This window comes from Chelonia mydas, chromosome 10 (genome assembly GCF_015237465.2).
Source record: "Chelonia mydas isolate rCheMyd1 chromosome 10, rCheMyd1.pri.v2, whole genome shotgun sequence".
Lineage (NCBI taxonomy): Eukaryota > Metazoa > Chordata > Testudines > Cheloniidae > Chelonia > Chelonia mydas.
This window is the reverse complement of record NC_051250.2, coordinates 53,193,548-53,208,629: the sequence shown is the minus strand read 5'-3', so window position 1 is coordinate 53,208,629 and position 15,082 is coordinate 53,193,548. Positions and strand designations below refer to the sequence as shown.

General features: G+C 43.2%; 1 long non-coding RNA gene across 1 annotated transcript in view; it reads right to left on the bottom strand.

Moving 5' to 3' along the window:
- Positions 1–15,082, bottom strand: part of LOC122462176 — an 81,404-nt gene that overhangs the window by 59,002 nt on the left and 7,320 nt on the right. Inside the window, exon 2 of the long non-coding RNA XR_006284580.1 lies at positions 305–350. This is a non-coding gene — a long non-coding RNA (uncharacterized LOC122462176). The remainder of the gene's footprint in view (positions 1–304; positions 351–15,082) is intronic.

Sequence of the window (15,082 nt, the reverse complement as noted above, 5' to 3'; positions counted from 1 at the left end):
GCAAAGACAGTTACAAGATTTGAGAAATTTGCAATCTGCTTATGATTGTTCTGTGAGCAGAAAGTGAAACCAGATTTCACAAATAAATTGTTACAGACTAGTCATTCAGCTATTCTTAAAGTCATGGCAAACATTCTCATTCCCTAAATATGGATTATTGCGGATTTCCTCCCCCACTCCCTTTCTGGGGGAATACTTAACTAGTACTACAACTTGTGATAAGGGAGGGAGGGGAAGAGAAAAAACTATAGGAGAACCACAGTGTTAAAGACCACAAAGGAAGAAAAAGAGCTCTCTCACTTACCCATGTCATCTTTGATTATGAGCTCCCGCAGCCCCAGCAGGGTCACCTGAGTCCAAGCACAACACAGTTGCAGGTATTAAATAGAATTATTTAGCAGCTCCTGGAAAACTTAACTTATACCCCCCCCCTTGATTCTCCATCGGACATTCTCTAGCCTCAGCCCTGCAAATCCAAAACAGTCACTCTCCATGCACTTCTGCTCAATAGTTCTCTCAGCAAAAACATTTGTTCCTCTGTAGAAACAAGGGCTACTCCCACCCCAGACACTTCCTTTTAAAGGCTTGCTTCCCTAATTGGGCCCACCTATTAGCCCTTCCTCCCAAGCCTGGCAGGTCATATATTTCCTTTGGGGCAGGTTGATGTTCTTTTTCCTCTTAAGGGAAACTCACTAACCCCCTCTGTAGATTGCTGGGTTCAGGGCACAGACATCCTGTCAAGTAACCTATCTAGCATACCTTACGTACAATATATAACCCACGTTTATCCTTTCTTTCCCCTGCTCCAATCATTGGCTAGAAGGCAGGTGTGAGATATTATTACATCCTTGCAATTCTTCTTTTGGCCCAGTTTTTCACACTGGAGCTAGAATAAGGGGTGATAGAAGATCATAGAATATCAGGGTTGGAAGGGATCTCAGGAGGTCATCTAGTCCAACCCCCTGCTCAAAGCTGGACTCATCCCCAATTTTTGCCCCAGATCCCTAAATGGCCCCCTCAAGGATTAAACTCACAACCCTGGGTTTAGCAGGCCAATGCTCAAACCACAGAGCTATCCCTTTGCCCCAGATCAGGAGGATAAATAAGAAGAGGGAAGGAGGGAGGAGTTATTTTCAAGTCTCCTAGGCCAAAGTTTTGTAAAGTGTTCACTAATTCTGCATGCCCTCTGGGACAGATCTTGGGTTTGATTTCCAGTGCTGAGCATTTGAAGCTCCCATTAACTTCAAATGGAGTGGTGGGACTCATCAATCCAATTCAAATGGAGTGCTTCAAATTAGGGACCCAGACTTGGTGGACACTAATGTTTTGGTTATTGCTGATAAAGCCTCCTGCTCCCAGTGACTGGCAGAAGGAGCTATCAATGGGAGCTTTTTCCTGACATTCCCCAGAGTTTAACAGGTGGAAATTCTCTAAACCCTTTAAAACCTGCAATAGTCTTGAAGATGATCTAAGCCATTTGTGGCTCAGTTTTGTTATTGATTTGGTGCACAGCAGCCTGCCATCCTGTACTTAGAAATATAGTGTTCAAAAGGAGAAATGTAACAGACCAGAGGCTGCTAGATAATGCTTTCAAAAGGAACCCTCGACAGAAATGGGCTGTGATTCTGACATCTCCGTGAACTAGTTATGGTATTCACATGTTCAATTTTAATAACGTCACAACATCATAAGATATTAATTACATCAAATATAATATATTGAATATAATGAATTAAAAGATTTTTAAAGATAAGTCCAAACAAATCAAAGTCAGACTGAAATGGAACAAAGTCTAAATGAAAAGTACCGTTTTAATTTAAATTGTTTTTGAAATTTTGCCATCAGATTTCATAGAAATCAACACATTCCCACCAAAATGCTTCAGCTTAGATAAAACAGCATTTTCTGAAGGAAAACTGTTCCATTCAAATTGTTTTGACCAGTTCTACTGCTGACAATGTAATATGAACCTATAGCTCAGGTGGTGCTTCTTCAAACGAAGAGATCAGGCCTGGCCAATCTTCCCTTTCGCAAGAAAATAGGTGCTAAAGTCCAGAGTTACATATGAGCTCTTGCCAAGCACATAAAAGCTGTTGTGTTCTCCTACACAGTCACTCTTCTACTGGTCTCTAACTTGCCATGTTATATAATACTTTCAGATATGTTGACTGTAACTATACCAAACCCCATTACATTCTATCCACAGGGACCCAGCATAATTTTCAGTTGAAAGAAGTTCAATAAGTTTATTGAAGAAACTTCAATAGGTAAGGTTCAGAACCTACAAACCCTCAGCACAAGCTCAACTTTAAGCACACGTTTATCTTCCCCTTCTCTTTAATACACAAAAGAGATGCCCAGGCGTAAGTGTTTGAAGGACTGAGGCTTAAAGCTCCTTAACACCCTGTTGGTAAATTTTCAAAAGTGCCTAAGTGACTTAGGAACCTAAGTCCCAGTTTTAAAAATCTGACTTATGCACTGGCAAGCCGCTAAGTCTCATTGACTTTCAATGAGGCATAGGCTCTAAGTGCTTAGAGGACAGATTTTTCAAAGATATTTAAGCTCCTAAAGATGCAGATAAGCATCTAGTGGCATTTTCAAAACCACTTAGGCATTCACACCCATAGGTGTTTTTGAAAATCCCACTAGGTGTCTAAATACCTTTGAAAATCCCACCTTAAGTCACTTTTGAAATGTGCCCCTATCTGAATACCCACAGCAGTGTAATCTTCCTCAGCTGGCTCTGTAGCAGTGCTATCATCATTCCCATTCGAGTCCTTTGGGATCACAGAAGGCCCTCATCCCAGCAAACGTTTTGCCTATTCTACACTTTGGCTCCCTACTTCTTTTTTGAAACAGAGAGAAGCAGTTGTACCAATAAACACTGGCGTTCATTTAATGTGGGGTTACCAAAATCTTTCTGGGTGCTAAACTCCAGTCAGCCTTTGTAATGCCTCTTTATTTTTTGCCTGGCAACAGTACATATCCCTCTATAGCTCCTGTGAATATTCAAATACTGTAATTGGAGATGATTTACATTGTTATGAATTAACTAAAATTCCATTGTTAAGCACAAACACTGCTTCACTAAATCATCAAGCTTTTAATAGGTCCACATGAGCAGGTTATTGAGCGTGTTAGGATTTATAATGCTCCCAGGGAGCTGACCACTGTATTATGCTTCCTGCTGCTAGGTAATATGCATGACACATTTCTGGACACTAATTCATTTATTTAATAGTAACAGTATGCAAAAACAGAGTTCAAAATGAGGCTGACAAAGAAGGTATAAAAGTTTTATTAATCCATAGCTAATCAAAGGCCAGTGGAAGGAATATAATGGTGGCATTTACAGACCATATCGAATGTGAATAAATTAAATTTTTGTTTCCTAAAATCTTACTAATAGGATGTATTCAGCTTGAAACATTTATACTTTTAATTACAATGGCAGCCAATTTAGAGCAGGTACATAGCTGTACTGTACTTAAAACATAACTGCAGCAAGGAGCTATACAAATCCTTTCATCAGCTATTTTTTAAACCTGATCTGCTAGTGCATGCACTGTGTCCATGTCTAGAAATGATGTTATTTACTTTCTCTGTCATTTAATTATACAGTGACAGATTTTTTTAAAAAGTAAAGTATTTTCTTCAAGTGAGAGAATTTTTTTAGGGGAAGTTCATCATTGTATACACCAGTGTTTCCCAAACTTGGGATGCCGCTTGTTCAGGGAAAGCCCCTGGCAGGCCGGGCCGGTTTGTTTATCTGCCGCATCCGCAGGTTCGGCCGATCGCGGCTCCCACTGACCGCGGTTCGCCGCTGCAGTAAAATGGGGGCTGCGGGAAGCAGCGCGGGCCGAGGGACGATGTTTACATGGGAAGTGCCAGTTTTGGCACCTATCCTACTCTAATACTCAGGTAAAACAATATCCGTTATGTACATTTGTATGTATGATAAAAGGATGTGAGGAGGCAGACATTCTTCACACAACTGGACTACAGTAATTACGGCAGGGAGAAAATGTTCCTCAGGAGTAGAGCAATGAAGAGTGAACAACTTCCAATGGGAAAACCCCAGTCTGAGTCCAAAAAGAAACAAACTAACACTTGAAAACACAGACAAGACAATTGATTCAGTCATGACACTCTTGAAAAAGGGGCCGCCCATTATGCAATGAATCTTTCACAATGAGCATGGGGCAAATCCACTTACTACTAAAAATGGTCAAGGAAATTAAATGAAACAAAAATCCAGAAAATGGGTTTTCTGGATCATCCACTTCCTGATGAACGGGAAGCTAATTAATGATGAGCTTATGTCAACCAATGGGGGAGAGGGAGAGCAGGAGGGAGGGAGAGGGCTTTGCAGAATGATTTCATCTAGGGGAAGTGTTTGAAGTGATGGTCAATATTACAAGGATAACAGAATGTTTTGCATAGGAGAGGATTTGTAAGGACCTGTCCACAAAGCACTCACTGACTCCAGTGGAAGCTGCATGATGATGCATCCACTCAAATTATTCCAGCTGGAGCTGCAGGCTTACATCTAAGGACATATTTTTCTCCTGTGTCACAATAGGCTGTAGTGGTATGATAAGGAGAAAAGTCAGAGTTTGCGGGTTTAAAAAGCAAGAGTATAAGTAGTTTATTCAGCATGTCATGACGACAATTTCCTTCCAGTATAAACCCCGATTCAGCGAAGAACTTAAGCTTTTCCTTACTTGACATAGGTGAATAGTCCCACTGAAGCCAAAAGAGATTACTCATCTGCTTAAATTTAGACACATGTTTAAGTATCTTGCTGAATCAGGGCCATAGAGTTACTGAAACTTAGACCCAACACACTGGACAACAGCTGCTATATACAGTACAAGGTCCCACTGAGAGTCTCTTGCTGAGCCAGGAACAGAAGTCCAATCTTTAGACTACCAGGTCTGTGCTTTAATTATTAGACGATTCTCCCTCCCCTCCTCCAGAAGTGAGGCAGCTTTCCCCATGCTGTCCTGTAAATATGACAACCTTGTGCCAAAGGAACATTCTCTAGGAAACTCAGTTATCCAGTCTCTAGTCTCACTGAGTCAGTGGTCTCTCACTACAGAGAGTGACACAGTATGGGTAGCAATTGCAATAGGATGCACAAAATGCATAGGGGAGGTAGTGTGGCCTAGCGGTTGAGGTGCTGGACTGGACCAGGGTTCCAGTAACTTGGTTTCTATTCCTGGCTTTGCTTTACTATTAGATATCAAGCTTTCATTTCCCTCTTTGTTCCTTTGTTTCAGCTCCCACCTTTGTTGTGTCTATTTATACTGTAAGCTCTTCAGGGAAGGGATCCTCTCTCATTGCGTTTGTACAGCGCCTAGCATAATGAGCCCTGATGTCAGCTTGAGTCCCCTATTTATGCTGTAGTGTCTGCCTTAGACCATAAAAAAAAAAATTAATCCTCTTTTAACTGAGGTGTGATTGTTGTTGACTTAAACTTTCCCATTTCTTCGGCAATAGTACAAATAACAAACATAAAAATGGGTCTCGGACATCCAGCTGAGCTTCAGGACATCCCTGAAGAGCTTACAGGGGCACAGGGGTGCATTGGCCCTTTCCGGAAGTGGCATAGGGCCAGGGTAGGCAGGGATCCTGCTTTAGATTCACTGCGCCGCTGACTGGGAGCCACCCAAGGTAAGTGCCACCCGGTGGGAGGCTGCACCTCAACCCCCAGCCCTGAGCCCCCTCCCTGAGCCAGCACCCCATACACCCTCCTGCACCCCAAGCCCCTGCCCCAGCCTTGACCCCTCTCCCAGAACCAGCACCCCAACCCCCAGCCTTGACATCCCTCTCAGAGCCAGCACCACACACCCCCTCCTGCACCCCAACATTCTGTCCCAGCCTGAAGCCCCTTCCTGCACCCAAAGTCCCTCCCAGAGCCCACACCCCCTCCTGCACCCAAACTCCCTCCCAGAGTTTGCACCCCTCATCCCCTCCTGCATCCCAACCCCCTGCCCCAGGCTCAGCCCAGAGCCCTCTCCCACACTGCGAACCCCTTTACCCCAGCCCAGAGCCCGCACCTCCTCCCAAACCCCAAGCCCCTACCCCAGCCGGTTAAAGTGAGTGAGGGTGGAGGAGAGTGAACGACAGAGAGAATCAGGGATGGAGTGAGCAGGGTGGGGCTTTGGGGAAGGGGTGAGGTAGATCCTGAATTGCCCTTAAATTCAAAAAGTGATTTGGGGCGTAAAAAGGTTGGAGACCACTGTGCTAGGGGAATCCCCAGCTGTCTGCCTAAGGCATCTACAAATCCCCTCCGCGCTAGCTGAGCAAAACTGCAAAAGCAGACTTGAGCCCAATACATATAGCCTGGAAGGATACGGTTTGAGTCTACTGCCCCAGCAGAATAGCAGTGAAAAGAGAAAATACGGAAAAAAGTTTGAAGAGAAATTTATGGTGGTAGATGGAAAACAGCTCCCACTCCACTCTAGATATTACACTCAGGCCTATAGGATTTAGATTGTGAACTGTAGATCTCACAATCCACATGCCCATGATATATTTTTCTGTGCTGCAGTTACATAGCAGGGCAGTAAATAGCTTCAATATGTATTTTTACAATGAGTTTGTTCTAAAGTGTGAGATTAATGACTGTTCCATCTCTGCAGCTGGGTGAAAGTCAGGGATCATAATGGAAAAGTATTGATCCAGAAATTGACATAGAAGATGATTTCACACTGAGTTTGAAAAGTGAAAAAAAATTGCATTTACTAAAACTGCAGGAAAATATCTGCAAAAGTTCCTTGGATTTACTGAAAAGAAGGAAAGAAAGATTATAGAACAAAATTTAAAATCGACATTGGATGTCCTATATCATAGGCCTTGGATAGCTTTAATTAACAAATATAAAAATATTCTAGAGACTGTAATTTTTATCTTGGAGGCTCTTGTGACAAGCAGAAACCACTTGAGCTTTGCTCTCAGTTTATTTTGCACCAGAAATCTGGAGTAGAAATATAGCCATATGTCAGCATTAAAAGCTGTAGCCAATTGAAATTATACAGGTCAATCTGGGCCACATAAGCCCTCAATGACCGCAGATGCTGGCTAAGCAGTGGCCTGACCTATCCAGAGGAAAGGTTGGTTTGCTCTGCAAAGACAAATACATGTATGTTCTGCACTGGGGAATTGTGGAGCTGCTCATAGAGCAGAGAATTGGTATTGCAGGAAAATGTGCTCCCCATCTTGCACACATCTGCCACAGCTCCATAAACAGTCACATTCCCTTCCTGCCCTCCACCCTCTGCCTAGAACCAACCATGCTGAGAAAGCTAACACAGGTCCAGGGGAACCCCCTTATGCAGCTCCAATAGTTTTTTGTTTGTTTGTTTTTGAATGACCAGGACTCAATCAATTGCTGAATAATACTGATGGGCCTTTAGTCCACATATCCAATTATTAGAGAAGAGTTGGAGGCTCTCCCACTTTGGGGAGGATTCTGTTATGGCATGCTCCCATGATCCTCAGAGGATGGATTCCCACTGCCTCCTCCACCTTCTCCCTAGGAATGTGTGGTTTGAAGGACTATGAGCAGTAGGGACAACTTAGGCCCATTGAGTCCCTCTCTCTTTTTGACTGAGATCAGTCTGTACTGCAGAGGATGTGAGGGAGATTCCCACACCTAAACCATTCTTTTTAGGAGGCAAATCTGGGGAACTGTCCCAGACTGAGGTTTTCAGTAGAGGAGGGTTTGGAACAAATTGATAAATTAAACAGTAATAAGTCACCAGGACCAGATGGCATTCACCCAAGAGTTCTGAAGGAACTCAAATATGAAATTGCAAAACTACTAACTGCAGTATGTTAACTATCACTTAAATCAGCTTCTGTACCAGATGACTAGAGAATAACTAATTAATGCCATGTTTTTTTAAAACGTTCCAGAGGCGATCCTGGCAATTACAGGCTGGCATGCCTAACTTCAGTACCAGGCAAACCAGCTGAAATCACAAAGAACAGAATTTTCAGCCACAGATAAACACAGTATGTTGGGAAAGTGACAACTTGGCACGTGTAAAGGGAAATCGTGCCTCACCAATCTATTAGAATTCTTTGACAGGCTCAGCAAGCATGTGGACAAGGGTGATTCAGTTTATACAGTGTACCTGGGCTTTCAGAAAGCCTTTGACAAGGTCCCATACGAAAAGCCCGTAAGTAAAGTAAATAGTCATGGGATAAAAGACGGTCCTCTCATGGATCAGTAACTGGTTAAGAGATAGGAAACAGAGGGCAGGAATAAATGCATAGTTTTCACAGAGGAGACAGGTAAATTGCAGAGTCCCTCAAGGATATGTACTGGGACCAGTGCTGTTCAACATATTCATAAATGATCTGGAAACAGAGGTAAACAGTGAGGTGGCAAGGTTTGCAGACAATACACAATTACTCAACATACTTAAGTCCAAAGCGGACTATAAAGAATTACAAAAGGATTTCACAAAACTGGGTGACTGGCAATAAAATGGCAGATGAAATTCAATGTTGATAAATGCAAAGTAATTCATGTTGGAAAACATAATCCCAACTATCGGTACAAAGTGATGCGGTCTTAATTAGCTGTTACCAGTCAAGAAAGAGATCTTGGAGTCATTGTGGATAGTGCTCTGCAAACATCTGCTCAATGTGCAGTGGCAGTCAAAAAAGCTAAAAGAATGTCAGGAACCATTAGAAAAGGGATAGATATATGTCAAAATGCCACAATCTAAATCCATATTATACCCACACCTTGAATACTATGTGCTGTTCTGGTTGCCTCATCTCAAAAAAATATATATATTAGAACTGGAAAAAGTGCAAAGGTAGCAAAAATGCTTAGAGGTATGGATCAACTTCCATATGAGGAGTGATTAAATAGACTGGGACTGTTCAGCTTAGGAAAGACATCTGAGGGGAATATGATAAAGAGCTATACAATTATGACTGCGGTGGAGAAAGTGAATAAGGAGGTGTTATTTACCCCTTCACGTAACACAGGAACAAATGGTCACCCAATGAAATTAATAGGCAGCAGGTTTAAAACAAACATAAGGATGTACTTATTCACACCGTCAATCTGTGGAACTTGTTGCCAGAGGATGTTGTGAAAGCCAAAAGTGTAACTGGGTTCAAATAAGAATTAGATAAATTTATGGAGGATAGGTCTATCAATGGCTGTTAGCCAAGATGGTCAGAGATTCAACCCCATGCTCTCGATGTCCCTGAACTGCCAGAAACTGGGACTGGACTACAGAGGATGGATTACTCAATAATTACCCTGTTCTGTTCTTTCCCTCTGAAGCACCTGGCATTGACCACTGTCAGAAGACAGGACAGTGGGCTAGATGGACCCAGGATGGTCGTTCTTATGTTCTTAGATCTGAAATGGAGATCAGTCTTGGAGAAATCACCTGTAGGTCCCACCGCACCTTTAATATTTCTCCTCTGACAATGTCTAGGAAGAATTCATCCCATCCCCTCATGCACTAAGATCAGGGCATTCTCCCCTAAATCATTCCTGTGAGCAATATTGACATATTGGGGTAACTGATTCACTGAACCTTGGAAAGGGAGACACTTTGTCCATTGCACAGCATCAGTTTAAGGATTTTAGGACCACTTAAAAAATGGACAGAACCCCTTTGGAACAGGATACAGGGTTCTCCTCTACATAGCCCAGCAGACTAGAGACCTAATTTTTTCATTAGCACTACAAAAGATAATTTTCAATTGCTAAGTAATTTAATTTATGCTGTACAGTCTATCTTACATCATTAAAAATATTAATCCTGTTTTAACTGAGCTGTGATTGTTGTTGACTGAAACTTTTCCATTTACAATATTAGGTTCACATTTTATTCTTTAAAAAATTATGAATGGTTATTTGTGCCATCTGAGGGAGCTAAAGTAAGATGGCAAAAACATTAGAAATAATTCAGCCCATATGCAAATATATGTCCAAAAAGACATGACCTAACCTTTTGATCTTAATGTTCATAAATGAGGTTTAAAATTAACAAAACTAGAATAAAAATAATCTTGTGCTCATATTATAAATAAAATTTATTACCCATTAGCCATAATCACTTATAAAATAGTCTGGCTGTGCATGAAGAACAAAAATTGCTGCAGGCTGTACTGGAAAAACCTAGGTAATCTCCACAATGGATTTGTTCAACATTTATGTGTAACAGCAGCCAGTGTCTGAGAGATCAAGTTATCACTGCCCTAAATCCTCAGTCATCTTAACATGCACTTCATAAACCAGCTGGACAAGCAGACAACATGGGAAGCCTAAAGGTTAAGTACATATTATTGACCTCAAGGAGGCTGCCTTCTACAGATCATTAAATATGTTGTGCTCTTCTGATTCTGCTGGTCACAAATGAAAAGTGCCCTGGGAACATTATTTAATGCTTAGATGTTCTACCTACATTTGTGTGACACAAAATCAATACCTTTCCCCAGTCCTTACTTGCTTGGATTATTCTCAGCTATTAAACTGCCTTTTAGACCTCAATCAGATTAATCATCTCCTTATCCATGTGTGTCCATGTATATATGACAAAGACACACCCACATATGTAGTAATGCTTCCCTGGTGGGGGTTCCACCCAATTGCCTTTGGGTCATGGAACAGTCTTCCTAAGATTTTAAACCAGAGCCTTGCTTGAACTCTGCCCACACTCTCCAGGGGGATAAATCTGGTGGCAGATTATACATATGCAGTGACTCTACCTTGGGAAACAGTTCCCGCACCCTGAGTGCGGGATTAAGTCCCACTAGGAAAATTCATAAGGAAACCCAGAGTAAGCCATTTAATGTAATAGGAACAATGTTGTTGTCTAAGGATTCAACCACAAACCTGCACTATGAAAACACAGGAGGTGGGTTGTCCGCCCTTAGTGACTTTAATCAGACTGACATTAGTATGGGGCAGATTGCTCTCCTGGGTGTGCCACAAGCACACCTCCTCCCTGCCCTCCTTATGATTTCCTGATGCCTGGGAGCGGTTGTTTGGGGACAGGTGGTCAAGCAGGAACAAGCAGTCTCTGTGCTCCTGAGTGCACAAACTGCTCTTGCAAGCAGCCCCTGTGCATCTACGTGGAACTGGCTGAACTTCCTCAGTCAAAACATTTTTTTCTATGAAAAAATGTTTTTTTCACCAAAGCATTTCTGTCAAAATTTTCTCCTTTTTCCAACAAAAAAGAGAAACCAAAACCTGGCTTTTGGTTGGGTTTTTGTTTGGTTGATTTTTATTTTGATTTACCTAAGAGACTTGGAGAAAAGAAAAGAAAATAGAATATACGCTTTTGACAATAGGAGTATTTAGTTCTTGTCCTTTTTAAGTTGTCAGGCTAGTGTGGGAGTTCAGCCTCTTGTTGACATAGTCATCACAATCCTTACAAGTTTAGACCAAAATTTTCAAACCCAGATACCTAAAGTTTCACACCTAAGGCTCTGTGACAGAGTGCTAGCTTGCTGCGGCATCCTGCTCTTGGAGGTTGCTGCATCACAGCAAAGGCTGGAGCCTTAATTGGAATCAACCTGTTACTGGTGAGGATTACTGACACCTAGTGGCAATTGGTGGGCTAATGAGTAACTGGTTTAGAAGGGGGTGAGGGGATATAGAATTCAGGAATTGGGGCAGGGAGGGACTCAAGAGGTAAGCTGGGTGAAGGAGAGAAAGCTGCGTGAAAGGCTCCTCCTGCTGTATAACTGTGCATCCTGTCATGTTTGGAAACTGAGCATTAAAGGTGCATGTGGAGGAAAATAAATTGACTATGTGGGCTTGTGAATAGGAGACCATAAAAACAGGCTAGACAGTGCTGCTCCCAGCTTGACAAAGACCCAGTGACACGTGGGGCACTCAGGGCCGTCCCTAAGGGGTGTGGGGAAGTGATGAATCCATCACTTCTGGGACCGACCCGTCACTTCCGGGACTGACCGCGCCGGCCAATAGCACCAGTCTGCAGAGCCCCCCCACCCCGAAAGCACGGGGCCTGGAGCGGTCACCCCAATTCGCTGTACCTAGGGGACAGCTCTGGGGGCACTTGTCCAGGATCTTAACCTTCTCGGTCAAGAGCAGGAGGTTTGAGGGGTGACCTGTGTGAGAGCCAGGGAGCTGGACAAAATGGAGCAGATGTTGTGCTGGTTAAGCCGCAGGCAGAGAGGGTAGCACTTCTGGGCTCGAAGATGGAGCAGTGAAGGGCAGTGGAGTTTATCAAGACACAGTCTCAGGTACAGCAGCTGCTGCTGCTGCAGAGCCCGGTAACTTCCAATGAGGGAACTGGAAGACTGGCTGTGGGCCTGGGACTCGGTATGGTGGCCCCAGGGGATGACTCTGATGCCTTTCTGCTAACTTTTGAGTGGGTGACTACCAATGGGCAACTGGGTACTACAGCTACCCCCTCACCTGACCAGAGAGACTCAGGCGGCTTATATGGGCAGAGACTTTGATACACTGAAGGCTGCTATTCTGGACAGGATGGGCTTGTCAGCAGAGAAATGCTACCAAAAATTTAGAGCAGCCACATGGAACGTCAGGACTCATCCCAGGGCATTGGCACCCAGAAAGTGCCAGAGTGGGCCACTTGGTGGATGATGACAAATAGGAAGGACATAGAGGCCCTGATGGACTCAATTATTCTTGAACCAGTTTACACAGAACTTCTCCGACACTACAAGAGTTTGGGTTCAGAGGCATCAACCAGAATCATTAGAGCCTGCTGTAAAACTAACAGAGTAGGTGGAAGCAGACTTTCCATGAAAAGAGCTCCATACCCCTCCAGCAAGAGAGGAGGGAAAAGAAGATTGAGGAAACCCATTTGTTGAAGCCTGGGAGTTGGATGTAAGAGGCACACAAGGGTGCCCCAACTGCCCAAGCAGTGGTTTATTACCAAAGTGGCGGCAAAGATGATATAAAAAGAAAAGACTACACCTAGGTGGACTGCGGGTTCACAGAGTTCTGTGGATAGATGGGCATAAAAGATGGGCCTGGGATAAAGACAATCCCCATCAAAGTGGGCTGGAAAAACACACAGGGTCTTGTGGATTTAGCAGCTGCTTGTTCCCTTGTATGGAGCACCTTGGTTAGACCACAGTCACAACAGAAGGAAATGACGACAACAATTCACTGTGAATACGAGGAAAAGAATACTTACCCCGTGGCAGTTGTTCCACTGGAAGTGGAAGAAAAGTTTAAGTGGCAGAGAGTGGGTGTAGTCAAGTCATTGCCCTACACAGCGATGATAGGAACTGACTGGACTCAATTTCCGTTACGGAAAAAAAGTCACAGACAGAGAGACACGTCCCAATAGTGGGTCCATGTAAAGAAGTTTTGATGGTAAGCCCACCAGGTAACCCCACAGATGCACTGTTTAAAGACCCTAGACATATCACATCCAATTCAGTAAGAATTGACATTCTGGAGGACTTTTGGGGGGATAAGAGCCATAATGAGGAGGGATAGAAAGATCCCATTAATGAGGCCTTGGTGGGTGACCTTACCCAGATAAGTCAGGGGAAGAGAAGTATCCTGATAGCAAGGCTCTGGAGAACACCTTACTAGACTAGATACAAGTCAAGGGCAAAAGAAACTACAGGAAACATCCATGGGGTGCAATGACCTATGGGCTGAGACAGAACTGTGGGGGAAACCTCTATCCTCTGAATATATTTTTTGTGGGTGGAAAGCAGAAGATCTCACCAGTGGCCCAAGGAAGGCTGGTCTAAAAAGGGCACGAGAAGCCCCAGTAGAACCCCAACTCCATAAAGAGGGCAGGACTTGGATGGTGAAGATGACCTCCCCAGGAGACAAGAAGAGGTCTCAGTTGAAATAAGTGGGGGGAGGTATGTGACAGAGTGCTAGTGATAGCACCTGGTCACTGAGGTTGCTGCAGCACAGCGAAGGCCACAAGCTTAATTGGAATCAACCTGCAACTGGTGGGGATTCCAGATACTTGGTGGCAACTATTGGACTAATGAGGTAATCAACTTAGTAACGGGGCATATATAATTGGGAAACACAAGAAGTAGGGGGGGGGCGGGGAACTCAGAGGGAAAGCTAGGTGGAGGAGAGACAGCTGTGTGCTGTATTCGTTTGCTACATCTTGCCATGTTAGGAAACTGAGAATTAAAGAAGCATGTGGTGGGAAGGAAACAGACTATATGTTTGTGAATAGGAGAACACAACAACAGGCAAGGCAGTGCTGCTCGCAAGGCAGCTTGAGATCCAGGGAGTGGACTGCTATGCCTAGGCTGAGCGCCAGTGAAGTCAAAGAGGCCCTGCATGGATGCAGCAGTCCATCTGTACAGAGCATGGTACAGGATTGGTGCCTAAAGGCATATTCAGGCACCTACATCAAAGTGACCTAGTTTTTAGAAGTGCTGAACACTTCAGCTCCCATTGATGTCAACGAGAGTTGTGAGTGCTCAGCATCTTTGAAAGCCAACCCACTTTGAGTTAGATGCATGCAATTTTTAAATGTTCAGCCATAAATATATTTCAGTTGGCAGGACAGTTCTATCATTACTCTTTTTATTTAAAAATATATTTTTAAAAAAATCAAGATTAACTGAACTATGTTAAACCTGTGTTGTTAACCTCTCACAGGGAAAGGAAGGTTAAAACATGCTGCACATGTTTGGAGAAAACATAGAGGTAGCTATAATTTTGGTACTTTGGTGTGAACATGATATAGGCTCAGCAGTTTCAGCATTTAAATTTCCAATAACCAAACCTGATGTATTTCAAATCTAGTTCTTCTACTCTTTTGGGATTTGCTGTACTTTCCTTATAAAGTGACATTTTTAAGTCTTCAGAATCCCCAAAGGCTCAATGGATATTCCACATTGATTTTATAAAAGTACATTGATGCTGCATATTCCCAAAATCGCTGTAGTTTCTAACTAACAAAATCATATGGAGAACTGAAAACACTGATTGGATGTCAAAAACTTGAAGATACTGAGATCAGCATATAAAGTAGCTTGAGGCGGTATGTTGCTCTGGAAACTAAGGCCTGGTCTACACTAAGGAGGGGGGGATCGATCTAAGATACGCAAC